The 15,405-nt window shown below is 40.9% G+C and overlaps 1 protein-coding gene across 1 annotated transcript in view; it reads left to right on the top strand.

Moving 5' to 3' along the window:
• The first annotated feature begins 1,094 nt into the window (after positions 1-1,094).
• The window catches only part of LOC120022419 (CMP-N-acetylneuraminate-beta-galactosamide-alpha-2,3-sialyltransferase 1-like), a 40,387-nt gene continuing 26,076 nt past the window's right edge, over positions 1,095-15,405 (top strand). The window contains exon 1 of the mRNA XM_038966304.1: positions 1,095-1,349. The gene's annotated coding sequence lies outside the window, so the exon portion shown is untranslated. The remainder of the gene's footprint in view (positions 1,350-15,405) is intronic.

The raw sequence follows: 15,405 nt of genomic DNA on the forward strand, positions 1-15,405 counted from the left end.
ACGTATGTTTTTCTTGGACTTGCGAATACAATGATAGATTCATGCAATGCTTTTACTATAAAGGATAACTTTCCACCTCTACTCTTGTCCACGGTGGTCTGCGAACCCACAACCTTCTGGCCCCCAGCCCTGTGTGCTATCAAAATAATAAAACAAATAACAGTTTCTAAAACTGCATTTATAAGCCTCTGGTCTGTCTAAGAAGTGAGAGTAAATGGTAGACATGTTTTCTGCTATCCACTTTTTCATTTTTTTTATTGAATTGCTGCTTATCCCGCACACCTGTCACCATCGTCTCGCGCACCTGCGACTCATGACACTCACCTGGACTCCATCACCTCCTTGATTATCTTCCCTATATCTGTCACTCCCCTTGGTTTTTCCTCAGGTGTTATTGACTCTGTTTTCATGTCGGTGCGTTGTTTGTGGTTCGTGTTCATTTTATTTATTAAAACACTCACTCCCTGAACTTGCTTCCCGACTCTCAGCGCACTCGTTACTGTAGGTTACACCTTGTGGCTGCCAGTCCACCCATTCGTCACATTCCACGGGGCACAGAGGTCGTTTAAAAACTCTAGTTTTGATTTACTTTTGGATTAGTTCTCAAATAATATGAAATCAACAATAAAATCGCCATGTCATTGGAAAAAAAAGTTGCGTGAAAAAGATACGAATGCCCTTACGTTGAGGACTTTTTGCAAATCTTTTTGCAAATCCAATCAGTTTTCCACGTTGATTTAACGTCATTTTTGTTGTTGAAATGACGTGGAAACATGATTTAAATAGATTTTGCCCAGGGGCATAACTAGAATTAGAGAAACCTTTTCTATGATTTGAGTTGTTTTTCAAATACATAGTTATATCATTACTGGAAATTAAAAAGTTGCCTAGGCCTACTCCTTTCATTTGCTTATTTCAATGTTTCCAACACATCCTATGCAGGCAACCCCACCTCTGTCCAAACCGCTATACCTAGTCAGGATTAAAAGGGGCGTGGCGTTGCCCTGTTGTGCCTCGCCAATCCACATGGCCGCAAAACCGCTTGATCGCCACCAGTAAGAGAATAGCGGTCCACTAGCCGCTCCATGCGTCGGGGAGGTGTCGCCTAATAATAACGGACTGGCCGTTTCCAGCCATCCACTCGCAGATATACCTTTTAGTAGCTTAAGGGTGTGAACATTTCGACGTTCACTGCTCGGTTTTATAAACTAGGCTACTGTATTCGATGAATATCGGGATGATTTCCCTCAGCAGCTCCCTGCTTGGATAACCTTATCACTGTGCTGTGTGGATGCTCCGGATAACGGGTCTCCCTACCATTCCCGACCAGAGCTGTCTTGGAAATGAAAGTAAGTAGCCTATCCAGCCATTGAAGCGTTTTGCATGATCAAATCTGCATTTTGTGGTTCTTTGATTTGATATGATTAGTCACATTATCACGGGACAAATAATATATGTTTTTATCTACAGCTTGGGCTACTCAGTGTACTGCAAGGGTATTGGGCAACTCTCCTATTCGTAGTAAGCTACAGTATTTCAAACCAATGTTCAAACTTCAATATTGAAACTTTTTTTTTCATCTGATAGAAAGTCTATTGAAAAAAACGATCAAATGCTGTCACCTTTTAACCATACAGCCATAACTTGAAGAGTACTGATTAGGTGAAATTGATGCAACAATGTATTTATTTCCTAAAGGCAATGTAGCCTATACATTTCTGTGAGAGTAGTGCTCCCACCCCAAATGTAGTTATGTTGAGGATTCATCAGAAGTGCAAACTGTATGGACATTTCTACTGCCTCAGTGCTATCTTTTCAAGAACCTCGTGTTCTTGGGCTAGAGGCAAAACATTTAAAAAATGTAGGCTTTCAGACATACATCTTTACTAGTATAGAGGCCAGCTGTAATGCTGCATGGCTTAATATCTCTGTAATATCTCTGACAATTTACTCTTAACTGCTCAATGGCACGGTAATGACAGTGAGAACAGACCAACATCTGTTGACTGTATTATCACTAATGTAGTAGGGTATAATGCTGCTCTCTCTGCATTCAGTCCAGACAATAGTACAGAACATCAGACATTATGCTGTCATCCGAAATGGCACCCTATACCCTATATAGTGCACTACTTTTGACGATGGCCGATGCTCTGGTCAAAAGTAGTGCACTATATAGGGAATATTTCGGATTCACTCTAAATGCTGCCATTATAGACCTCTATGCCTTACTGGGATTAAAACCCAGGGTGGCTATGTGTTCTAGAAATTAATTTGAAATTGCATCTGAATTATTAATTGTGTTTCCCATTCTCTTTGGAGTAATGACTGAGGTCCTTTATGTATACTAATGATAGTGTGTCAGTTATAAGGGTTACCTTTTCATTCAATCACCATTTAAAAGTAATAAGCAAGTACAATGTCATTGCCAATATATTGTATATCAAATCACATTTTATTTGTCACATGCGCCGAATACAACAGATGTAGACCTTACTGTGAAATGCTTACTTACAAGCTCTTAACCAATAATGCAGTTCAAGAAATAGAGATAAGAAAATATTTACTAAATAAACTAATGTAAAAAATACAATTAAAAGTAACAAGGCTATACACAGGGGGTACCGGTAGAGAACAGTCTATGACTGCAGTGGCTGCAGTCTTTTACAATTTTTTGGGCCTTCCTCTGACACCGCCTGCCTGGTATAGAGGTCCTGGATGGCAGGAAGATTGGCCCCAGGGATATTGCTCTCCGTCTGTGATGTGATTGGCTGCGGAGTGACCTTGGGGGACCAGTGTGTGCTCAGAGAGATGGAATTGGAGGCCAGGTGTCATTTCATATTAAGGAATAGTACAGCTAGGCCGTACACTGTAATTACAGTAGGCCCTATGTAACTGGTGGTAAAAACAATTCTGAATTTTACTGATGTTGGAGAAACTTGGTACAATAACCCTCACCAACTGTCGATCACTCGTGCGGCTCAGTTGGTAGAGCATGGAACGCCAGGGTTGTGAATTTGTTTCCCCATGGGGGACCAGTATGAAAAATGTATGCACTGGATAAGAGCGCCTGCTAAATGAATGAAATGTCAAATGTAACCAGAGAAAAAGACAAGCAGTCTGATGAGCATAAGAGTTAGATTTACATTAGTTGCCATACAGTTAGACACAAAGCTATAATTACACATTTAGGTACTGGACTAAAAACTTTTTCCAAGATACTATCATTTCGTCCTTTGATGAAACCACTATGTTCCGAGACTACTGTAGGCTAAGCCAGACTCAGTACAGTTATGCTGATAAAAGTACTGTAGTCATAAGTCACATTGTCATCTAGTCAGCACTGTAGTCATAAGAGCCAACTCATGTGGTCCATGCAGCTCAGCATCCTAAACTGTGGAGACGCCATGCTTTAACCACAGTCTTTCAGAGCGTTTCAGCACATCATTATATTGTACTGTAACTGCACGGTCTGGTCTGGGCACCAACCCTGCTGCAAAGGAGACGGAAAAAGAGAGAAACCCATCCTGTAAACAGTCAGACCTCATAGCTGTGGTTCCTGGATGTGGTTATCTGAAGTGAAAACAGACAGCTTGTGAGATGGTATATTTCCCTAGTAACCAGAAACTGCGTCCCAAATGGCACCATATTCCCTATATAGGAATATATATTCCATAAGGTCGCCTAGGCAGAGAGCTCCTGTACATTTTGTAAATGTGTTTAAGTATTTGTTCTTTGAATCTTTTAACTTAATTTTTTGTTTTGAATAGCCAAATGTGTATGGATTACATCTATTTGTTTCCTGACCGTGAATTCATGGCAAATCAGCATTATCATGATAGCCAGCTAGCTATGCTACCAAGCTAGCTAGCTAGTGTATTTAGATTTGAATACACCAGCCTATTTTTGTTATTACTACGGCCTCCTGACACAATGAGGAGTAGTTCAATGCATGCCAAGCTGACAGTGGTGATTGCATCGCTAAGGAGGTTTCCTCCGAAGTTATGAGCGGGCTATCACCGTCCACATTATCTAAAAACAAACTTCATTTTGTTCTACAAGACCAAAGAGAGTCAGCGGCTACAGAGAAGTCGTAGCCAGACGTCGGGGACGGCAAGGTGCCGGTGAAAGGGAACTGTGCTGCTGGCTTCCGGAGGACCTGCTCATCTCCCGGCGTTTACCACCTCCTCCCTTTGCTCAAGACATGTGGTTCCCTCTTGACTGTCACTCCATCTTTTGGGGGCTTGTTTTGCTTTTTCGAGCGCTTTCAGAATCAGACTAGATTTTCCTTTATGAAAAATGTGTCAACCGCTACAAAGACGTCCAATAATTATAATCCATATAATCACATTTCCTGTTGCTGCAGGATTATTTTCCTGCTATAGCAAACTGGCTCAAATTCAGATCCTATATCTGTAGGGAATATGGTGCCATTTGGGACGCCCCAGAGTCTCCCTCCAGACAGCATAACCAGAGTTGTCTCCATTCTAACCACTCAGAGCGGTCACAGACACTATTTTCCCTCCACACAGTTTCTCTCAAGAGGAATTCTCTCCGGGCTTTTGGTTCACCCTCTGTTTACATTTACAGTCTTGGCTCTTTGCCAAACACACATTTAAAGCACAGCATCCTGCGTGGCACACTTTACATACCAGTACAACGCTTTTTACTGCTGGCTGACGTCATAAAAAAAGACATATTTACGTATCATTGTCCTCTTTCCCAGACGTCATGTCATGACACATGCAATTAATTGTATTGTCTCCTTTTTGAATATTTTAATAAGCGGTTATAAACTGCTGTTGTGTTGAGAGAATGACCAAATGTCTGTTTTCCTTGGCACTAACCACTGTTTCTTGGAAGTGTTTTACCAATGCAATCAAAGTGAACCACGTCTCTCAATTAAGTCTTAATACTACACAACTTCTGTCTCCAAATAAACAAATGCGGTGCCCATTTGATCACACTAGCAGACAGGCAGCTGTTTAAAGGAGAGAACGTGTTTAAAAGGCTTCCTACAGCTGCTCTGTTTCAGGATGTATGGATGCATTATGTAGAACTGTAGATACCACCAGATGTTTTATTCTTTTGATGCCCTCACATCACATTTCATAGATTGCTGCGAGAGATGAGACTGATGTTTTTCTCCTCTCGTTTAGGTGGACAGATGTTCTGTCCTTGACTTGTATCAGGCTGTGACTGCATCTCAAATGTCACCCTATTCCCTTTTATAATACCTTACTTTTGACCAGAACCCTATGTGCACTAGGTTGCCATTTGGGAAGCACCCACTGTCAGGCGTAGCCATTCTCGTGTCATTATTTCACCGTGTGTGGTAGGTCTTGTGAATAGGCCAAAGCTTACATAAAGCTTCTTCCTGAACTTTTTATTCTTATATAAAGTCATGTTGAAAAGGTCACACATACCCGGACCCTGTCTGTCAGATAAAAGGAAATACATTTATACTTCCTATTATAGACTGACTCCATTTAATAGCACACATTCTGCCTGACGAAGATCTTTAAGTGGAAACATTGCACAATCAACTATAGCAGCATTCCTCAGTTTGTGGGAATGTCTTTATTTCACTCGTTAAAAAAAAAAAAAAAAAAATGGGTATAGGACAAATTGATACTGAACACTTTCTGATCACCTTCACCTGAGGGCAATAGTTACATTGCCTTTGTTTGATTCTAATACTGTACATAGAATTGTCACACATGACATACTGTACAGTACAATGTAAGGTCAATAAACGCATCATTTAAAAAGATGTGCATAGAAATACTGTAGGCCTCCACTAATCTTAAATAAATTATGCCTTTGCTGTCAGCATGAATCATTCCATTTACTTTGTCATGTGTGAACATACATTTATTAACATAAGATCTCTGTGGCCTGATCACCGACGGCGATGAGACAGCATACAGGGAGGAGGTCAGAGAACTGGCAGTGTGTGTGTGTGGGGTGGGGGGTCAATAGCTAAGTTCATCGGTGTCCACATCACTGAGGACTTAACATGGTCCTCTCACACCAGAACAGTCATGAAGAACGCATGGCAAAGCTTTTTCTCTCTCGGGAGTCTGAAATGATTTGGCATGGCCACTCAGATCCTCAGGAACTTTTACAGCTACACCATTGAGAGCATCCTGACTAGTTGTATCACCGTCTGGTATGGAAACTGCACCACCCGTGACCGGAGGACCCGACAGAGGGTGGTGCCAACGGCCCAGCGCATCACTGGGGACGAGCTCCTAGCCATCAAGGACAACAGTGCCTTCGCAAAGTATTCAGACCCCTTGATTGTTTCCACATTTTATGTTTTTGCCTTTTTCTAAAATTGATATTTTTTTAAGTTCCTCAGCAATCTACACACAATACCATATAATGACAAAGCGAAAACAGGTTTAGCAATTTTATTAATTTATTAAAAATAAAATAGCTTTCATAAGTATTCAGACTCTTTGCTATGAGACTCAAATATTGAGCTCAGCTTTGGGACCTTATATAGACAGGTGTGTGCCTTTCCAAATCATGTCCAATCAATTGAATTTACCACAGGTGGACTCCAATCAAGTTGTAGAAACATCTCAAGGATGATCAATGGAAACAGGATGCACCTGAGCTCAATTTCAAGTCTCATAGGAAAGGGTCTGAATACTTATGTAAATAAGGTGTTTCTGTTTTTTATTTTTAATAAATTAGAAAAAAAATCTAAAAACCTGTTTTTGTTTTGTCATTATGGTGTATTGTGCGTAGATTGCTGAGGATTTGTATTTATTTAATATATTTTAAAATAATGCTGTAACGTAACAAAATGTGGAAAAAGTCAAGGGGTCTGAATACTTTGAAGGCACTGTATGTCCTGGTGCTCCCCAATGTGTCTGTCTTCCACCTCTCTGTCCTGCTTTCTGTTTGTTATGCCTCGGAGGTGTATTGTTAATTAGGAGTTATCCCTCTCAGCTCCCAGCTCTTCATATGGTCACAACTTTAATTGTGAGCACCACCTGTCCTCCCCTTTAAAACCCATGGTTCAGCCAGATGTTCCCCCTTAACACCCCAGCCCCAGGTGCTTCCCCAGACCTTAAGGTTCCAAGCAGATGCTGTTTTTTTATATAAGGACAAATTATTAAACAGGAAATGCCATATCTGCCAACTGCCTCAGAAAGGTGATACAAACATGGTTGTTTCACACTGCGTCTCTAAACCATGCTGCCTGTGTACAAACCATACTGCTGCTTGTGTGTCTGTCTAAACCAGAAGTGGTGTGAAGCTGATGGAACAACCATTGCTGTTTGAGAGATCAGTGTAATCCTATTGGTTACACACATCATCAAACCCCTAGTCTGGGGCAGCAGGTAGCCTAGTGGTTAGAGTGTTGGGCCAGTAACCGAAAGGTTGCTGGATTGAATCCCCGAGCTGACAAGGTAAAAATCAGTAGTTCTGCCCCTGAACAAGGCAGTTAACTTCTTATGGCTGCAAGGGGCAGTATTGAGTAGCCAGTTAAATCGTGCCCATTTCAAACGGCCTCGTACTCAATTCTTGCTCGTACAATATGCATATTATTATTACTATTGGATAGAAAACACTCTCTAGTTTCTAAAACCGTTTGAATTATTTCTCTGAGTGAAACAGAACTCATTCTGCAGCACATTTCCTGACCAGGAAGTGGAATGTCAGAAATCGATGCTCTGTTCAACTTCCTGCCTATACATGGGCATGATACGTAAGAGTCTACGTACACTTCATACACCTTCCCCTGGTTGTCAAGAGGCGGTGAGAGAAGAAATTTCGTGTTTATCTTGGTCTGAGGTGGAATTAAAGCTCTTTGTATGACGTGACCGTCCATTTCCTGTTTCTGGAGCGCGCGAAAGGGGACATGGATTTGCCTTCTGTTTAGCTGTCGTTATGGACGACTAACATCTCCGGTTTAGATTTTATTTGATACATGTGACCATATCATCGTAAAGTATGTTTTTTCAATATAGTTTAATCAGATTATTGAAATTTTTTCGGGAGTTTTGCCGTGTTCCGTTCTCTGACTTTGTTGACGTTGGAGAGATCCGTGCCACTTGGCAAGTGCCCATGCTAAATCAAGAGGGAAATTTGCCGTTCCAGATCCAAACAACGACTGTTCTGGACAAAGGACACCTTGTCCAACATTCTGACGGAAGATCACCAAAAGTAAGAAACATTTTATGATGCTATTTCTAATATCTGTCGTGCATGTGAACTGGTCGTCGGCGCCCAAGTGTTTCTGGCTATTGTGGCTACGCAAATATAACGCTATATTGTGTTTTCGCTGTAAAACACTTGATAAATCGGAAATATTGTCTGGAATCACAAGATGCCTGTCTTTCAATTGCTGTACACTATGTATTTTTCAGAAATGTTTTATGATGAGTATTTAGTTATTTGGCGTTGGTGTCTGTAATTTTTCTGTCTGCTTTCGGTGCAATTTCTGACTGTAGCTGCAATGTAAACTATGATTTATACCTGAAATATGCACATTTTTCTAACAAAACATATGCTATACAATAAATATGTTATCAGACTGTCATCTGATGAAGTTGTTTCTTGGTTAGTGGCTATTTATATCTTTATTTGGTCGAATTTGTGATAGCTACTGATGGAGTAAAAAACTGATGGAGTAAGAAAAGTGGTGTCTTTTGCTAACGTGGTTAGCTAATAGATTTACATATTGTGTCTTCCCTGTAAAACATTTTAAAAATCGGACATGTTGGCTTGATTCACAAGATGTGTACCTTTCATATGCTGTATTGGACTTGTTAATGTGTGAAAGTTAAATATTTAAAAAAAAATATCTTTTGAATTTCGCGCCCTGCACTTGAGCTGGATGTTGTCATAAGTGTACCGGTGTCTGGCTGCACCCCAAACAGGTTAACCCACTGTTCCCCGGTAGGCCGTCATTGTAAATAAGAATTTGTTCTTAACTGACTTAGTTAAAGGTTCAATTAAAAAATAAAATAAACAAAAAGTCTGTCAGCACTCAAAGTAAATTTTGTTTTGTGAGACTAGTTCAACTCACATGGCTGTTACATGTTTTCTAAATGGGTTGGTGACACCGATCATAAGAACATCTATATTACGAGTCTCTAGGCTACAAGCATGACATCCATCTGATCTGAATATTGGGTGTGTTGTCTACAGCAGGCTGCAAGCATAACCCGTCCGTTTGTGTTTGGAAGATCTGCCATTGTTTGGTTTTGTGTGGAAGAAAACAGAACGAATGTTGAAGGATTTGGTATAATGATATTGCGGCATTGTTGTCTTTGTTCTCTATGACAAAGGACTTTTTGTATTTTCACCCCAAAAAAACTCAATAGGGTGCTTTGTGTCTGGGTCTGAATCCAGTGGCTTGGATCAGCAGCATCACAACGTATAGGCCCCTAGGTCCTGGTCAAGGAGTGTACACTATACAAGGAATAGGGTACCATTTGGGACAGAACCCTAATGATTTCTCATCTCTCTTGCCTCTGGCCTTAGTTCTTTCCTCTTACTGTATAAATCATACATGGCTAACTGAAGTTTTAGGTTTGAAAAAGTAGAGACATTCAAGTAGGCTAGTTTAACTTGACACCTAGTTTTAGTTTTACACTAGAACTATATTATAATTGATTAAATGTGTTTGGCAGAGCCCCATTTCTAAAGCTCTGACTATTGGGGAGAAAGGATTTCAGAAGTCAGACCAAGGAAGCTGATGGTGGAATCCCTATGGGTGAAATAAAGGCAACCTCCTGAACGGATTGGTCCATTGCTGTTGCCAAGGGCCTTAGTGTTGTTGTAGATTTCCCCTGTTAAGCTGGGCTACAGCTGTGTTGGGCCCCATGGTTTGGCCCCTGGGCTGTACTACCATGTGTTTTCTCCATCTCAGACCACATACAGAGAACAAACATTCTTACCCATTAGGAGGTTTTTGTCCCAAATGGCACTCTATTCTCTATATAGTGCACTACTTTGATTATAGCCCGAACAAAAGCAGTGCACTATATAGGACATAAAGTGAATAAAGGAAGCAACCTAGGAGAGCAGAGGGTTCACTCCTTTTCATAGAAGGAGAAGAGAATGCCAACTCAGCACAGTACTTCTACTGCGCTGCCATGGAGTGGAGGTTGATGTTAACATGACTTGCTTTACAACATTTACAAGATGTACTTTGCAACATTACAAACCAATTACACGAACAACAAATGCTGAAATAAGAAAAAGAGTTCACAAGAAAGGCATTTCACTGTACTCTTTGGTATGATTCACCCGGGGATCAAACACCCAACATTCCAATCTCAGGGCAGACACTCTAATCACAAGACGACTGAGTTGGTGCATGTTATATTATACGTTCCATATAATATGGGAACATGTTTTTTTTTAGGGAGGTAGGAATGTATAGACCTATGTGAAACAAAGTATGAATAACAATGTCAGCAACAGCATAACATACTGTACACTCAACAACCCACCAACAAAACAAAACACAGTTGGTCTTCAAAATGGATAATAGTAATATAAGCCGTTGAGCAGACGCTTTTATTCAAAGCGACTTACAGTCACGCGTGCTACAGAGGACCGCTGTAGTAAGTCAGACTAAAACAAAACAATTACAACGGTAAATCGATTCAAAACAAAACGAATACAGGCCGTTTACTGCAGGGTAGAGGGCAATTGTAGCGTCTGTACATAATTGAAGAAAGGCTGCCACATATGGTGGAATTTCCTATATAGTAAACTACTTTTGACCAGAAGCCTATGGAGAATATGGGGGATATTTGGGACACGCATAGATACATCAGTTACTCATTATGTACAGTCTCATGGTTTCACATCCTGATTAAGACTCATATTTTTAGTTTATCAGTGGACAAACTACATGACTTTATACTAACGTAATGGAATACTAGCATGCTAAACTCCCACAAATATGACACTACATACTCTTTGTTTTTGCAACCCTCTGGGACAATTAAGTTAGACATTTCTGTTGTTACCTAAATGCCTGTTATTAAGCAGTTAATGTATGATACGTCTTAACTTGCTGCTCTTCTTCGTTGGTTTTTGTATGGTAGCCTATCCATTGTGAACCGCCAACTTGGTTGAAAAAAATAAATAAAGCAACACCACCCGGCTTAACGAACACCTCTCCCCCATGTGACCTACTTGTTGTGTGTATGTACAAATGTTTGGACACACCTACTCATTCAAAGGTTTTTCTTTATTTTACTATTTTCTACATTGTAGAATAATAGTGAAGAGTTCAAAACTATGAAATAACACGTATGGAATCATGTAGTGACCAAAAAAGTGTTAAACAAATCAAAATATTTCATATTTGAGATTCTTCAAAGTAGCCACCCTTTGCCTTTGACAGCTTTGCACACTCTACGGCGTTAGAGTCAGAGTCATCACATTAATGTTTTTAAAATTGTCACTGGAAAAACCAGCTAGGCGGCCACTAGCTCCCTGAGTAGATGTCATTCCTAAACTCTGTAATTCTGCTCTTTCACATCGATTACTTGTTCTATATGAACTTGCTCTAAACACCTCCTGCTGTTGCACACTCAAACAAGCTGCACCTGAACCGGGGTGAGTAATTTGATTATCTGTCATAGCTGTATTAGCTGTGAGTGAGTGAGTGAGTGAGTGAGTGAGTGAGTGAGTGAGTGAGTGAGTGAGTGAGTGAGTGAGTGAGTGAGTGAGTGAGTGAGTAAATGTAAATGTAATCTGTTATAATCAAATCATATCAAATTTGATTGGTCACATACACATATTTAGCAGATGTTATTGCGGGTGTAGCAGATGCATGTGTTCCTAGCTCCAACAGTGCAGTAGTATGTAACAATTCACAACAATACACACATCTAAAAGTAAAGAAATGGAATTAAGAATTATATAAATATTAGGATGAGCAATGTCGGAGTGGCATTGACAATAATACAGTAGAATAGAATACAGTATATACATATGAGATGAGTAAAGCAGTATGTAAACATTATTAAAGTGACAAGTGATTCAATGTCTATGTATATAAGGCAGCAGCCTCTAAGGTGCAGGGTTGAGTAACCGGGAGGTAGCCGGTTAGTGATGGCTATTTAAAAGTCTGATGGCCTTGAGATAGAGGCTGCTGTTTTTCAGTCTCTCGGTCCCAGCTTTGATGCACCTGTACTGACCTTGCCTTCTGGATGGTAGCGGGGTGAACAGGCCGCGGCTTGGGTGGTTTATGTCCTTGATGATCTTTTTGGCCTTACTGTGACATCGGATGCTGTAGGTGTCCTGGAGTGCAGACAGTGTGCACCCAGTGATGCTTTGGGCAGTTACTAGTTACCTGTCCTAAATTGTAACCAGTAGCATATCTTTTGGATTTCCCAAACCCAGTAGCGTAATCAGATTACTTTGTTACTTTTTACTTTCCCCTTAAGAGGGATTAGAAAATAGAGTATTACCAATTGTCAACATCCATTGCAAGATAAATCTATGTCAGATTTACATAGCTGGCGTTAAATGGACGTTGCATTTACATTTTAAATGTTTTATTTCACCTATATTTAACCAGGTAGGCAAGTTGAGAACAAGTTCCTATTTACAACTGCGACCTGGCTAAGATAAAGCAAAGCAGTGAGACAAAAACAACAACACAGAGTTACACATGGGATAAACAAACGTACAGTCAATAACACAATAGAAAAATCTATGTACAGTGTGTGTAAATGTAGTAAGGTTAGGGAGGTAAGGCAATAAATAGGCCATAGTGGTGAAATAATTACAATTTAGCATTAACACTGGAGTGATAGATGTGCAGATGATGATGTGCAAGTAGAGATACTGGGGTGCAAAAGAGCAACAACAAAACAATAACAGTATGGGTATGAGTTAGTTGGGTGTGCTATTTACAGATGGGCTGTGTACAGGTACATTGATCGGTAAGCTGCTTTGACAGCTGATGCTTAAAGTTAGTGAGGGAGATATGAGTCTCCGGCTTCAGTAATTTTTGCAATTCGTTCCAGTCATTGACAGCAGAGAACTGGAAGGAAAGGCGGCCAAAGGAGGTGTTGGCTTTGGGGGTGACCAGTGAAATATACCTGCTGGATCACGTGCTACGGGTGGGTGTTGCTATGGTGACCAGTGAGCTGAGATAAGGCGGGGCTTTACCTAGCAAAGATTTATAGATGACCTGGAGCCAGTGGGTTTGGCGACGTATATGAAGAGAGGGCCAGCCAACGAGAGCATACAGGTCGCAGTGGTGGGTAGTATATGGGGTTTTGGTGATAAAACGGATGGCACTGTGATAGACAACATCCAATTTGCTGAGTGGAGTGTTGGAGGCTATTTTGTAAATGACATCGCCGAAGTCAAGGATCGGTAGGATAGTCAGTTTTACGAGGGTATGTTTGGCAGCATGAGTGAAGGAGGCTTTGTTGCGAAATAGGAAGCCGATTCTAGATTTAATTTTGGATTTGAGATGCTTAATGTGAGTCTGGAAGGAGAGTTTACAGTCTAACCAGACACCTAGGTATTTGTAGTTGTCCACATATTCTAGGTCAGAACCGTCCAGAGTAGTGATGCTAGGCGGGCGGGCAGGTGTGGGCAGCAATCGGTTGAAGAGCATGCACTTAGTTTTACTTGCATTTAAGAGCAGTTGGAAGCCACGGAAGGAGTGTTGTATGGCATTGAAGCTCGTTTGGAGGTTTGTTAACAGTGTCCAAGGAAGGGCCAGATGTATACAGAATGGTGTTGTCTGCGTAGAGGTGGATCAGAGAATCACCAGCAGCAAGAGCGACATCATTGATATATACAGAGAAAAGAGTCGGCCGGAGAATTGAATCCTGTGGCACCCCCATAGAGACTGCCAGAGGTCCGGACAACAGGCCCTCCGATTGACACACTGAACTCTATCTGAGAAGTAGTTGGTGAACCAGGCGAGGCAGTCATTTGAGAAACCAAGGCTGTTGAGTCTGCCGATAAGAATGCGATGATTGACAGAGTCGAAAGCCTTGGCCAAGTCAATGAAAACGGCTGCACAGTACTGTCTTTTATCTATGGCAGTTATGATATTGTTTATGACCTTGAACGTGGCTGAGGTGCACCCGTGACCAGATCAGAAACCAGATTGCATAGTGGAGAAGGTACGGTGGGATTCGAAATGGTCGGTGATCTGTTTGTTAACTTGGCTTTAGAAAGGCAGGGCAGGATGGATATGGGTCTGTAACGGTTTGGGGATGACCGCGGCAGCTTTCCAATCTTTAGGGATCTCAGATGATACGAAAGAGATGTTGAACATGCTAGTAATGGGGGTTGCAACAATTTCGGTGGATAATTTTAGAAAGAGAGGGTCCAGATTGTCTAGCCCAGCTGACTTGTAGGGATCCAGATTTTGCAGCTCTTTCAGAACATCAGCTATCTGGATTTGGGTGAAGGAGAAATGGGGGAGGCTTGGGCAAGTTGCTGTGGGGGGTGCAGAGCTGTTGGCCGGGGTAGGGGTAGCCAGGTGGAAAGCATGGCCAGCCGTAGAAAAATGCTTACTGAAATTCTCGATTATCGTAGATTTATCGTTGGTGACAGTGTTTCCTAGCCTCAGTGCAGTTGGCAGCTGGGAAGAGGTGCTTTACAGTGTCCCAGAACTTTTTGGAATTACTGATGCAGGGTGCACATTTCTGTTTGAAAAAGCTATCCTTAGCTTTCCTAACTGACTGTGTATTGGTTCGTGACTTCCCTGAAAAGTTGCATATCGATTGCATTAATAGGTCATGTAGGCTTCTAACCCATTACTTTCTACTTCAATATGGATAATAAAACGAGTAGGCTATATATTTACATTAAACTGTCAGATTTCCAGTCATTCCAATTAATTAAATGCCCCTTGATCTTCAAGAATATGACTTGGAAATGTAGATTATTGTAATTGTTAATACCTGAAAATAACCCCAAAACTAAGGATTTATTAGCTTATGTTTTTGTCATGGAAGAATGATTGGGCTCATTGCTTCAAAACATGGTTGAAAAAGAAATTCTGCTCTCATGGATTGGCATTTTTTGAGCGCTACTGAAAAGTGCTGCATTTTGGCCTATTGTTTACGTTTTTGTTGGTGACACCATATAATTAGGAATTAGAATGCCTAATATAATAGGATCTCTATGGTTGATACTTTGATATCTCAATAATATGCAGATGTTGAAGTCTATCAAAAGTGCGTATGTATGGAGCACAGTACCAAAGAGGAGTTTACAACATTTACATTACAAGTGCTAGTGTTAGTTAACAAAAAAGCAATCTTTATTTATTTATTTTTTACCTGGGAGGAACTCCCTCAAACTTTTATTCCATAGGCTGGGATCTGCACTATGCAGCTTTTGCAAGAGCGCATTTTTCACTGGGTGTCCACGGGTCATAAA

This window comes from Salvelinus namaycush, chromosome 27 (assembly GCF_016432855.1).
Source record: "Salvelinus namaycush isolate Seneca chromosome 27, SaNama_1.0, whole genome shotgun sequence".
NCBI lineage: Eukaryota > Metazoa > Chordata > Actinopteri > Salmoniformes > Salmonidae > Salvelinus > Salvelinus namaycush.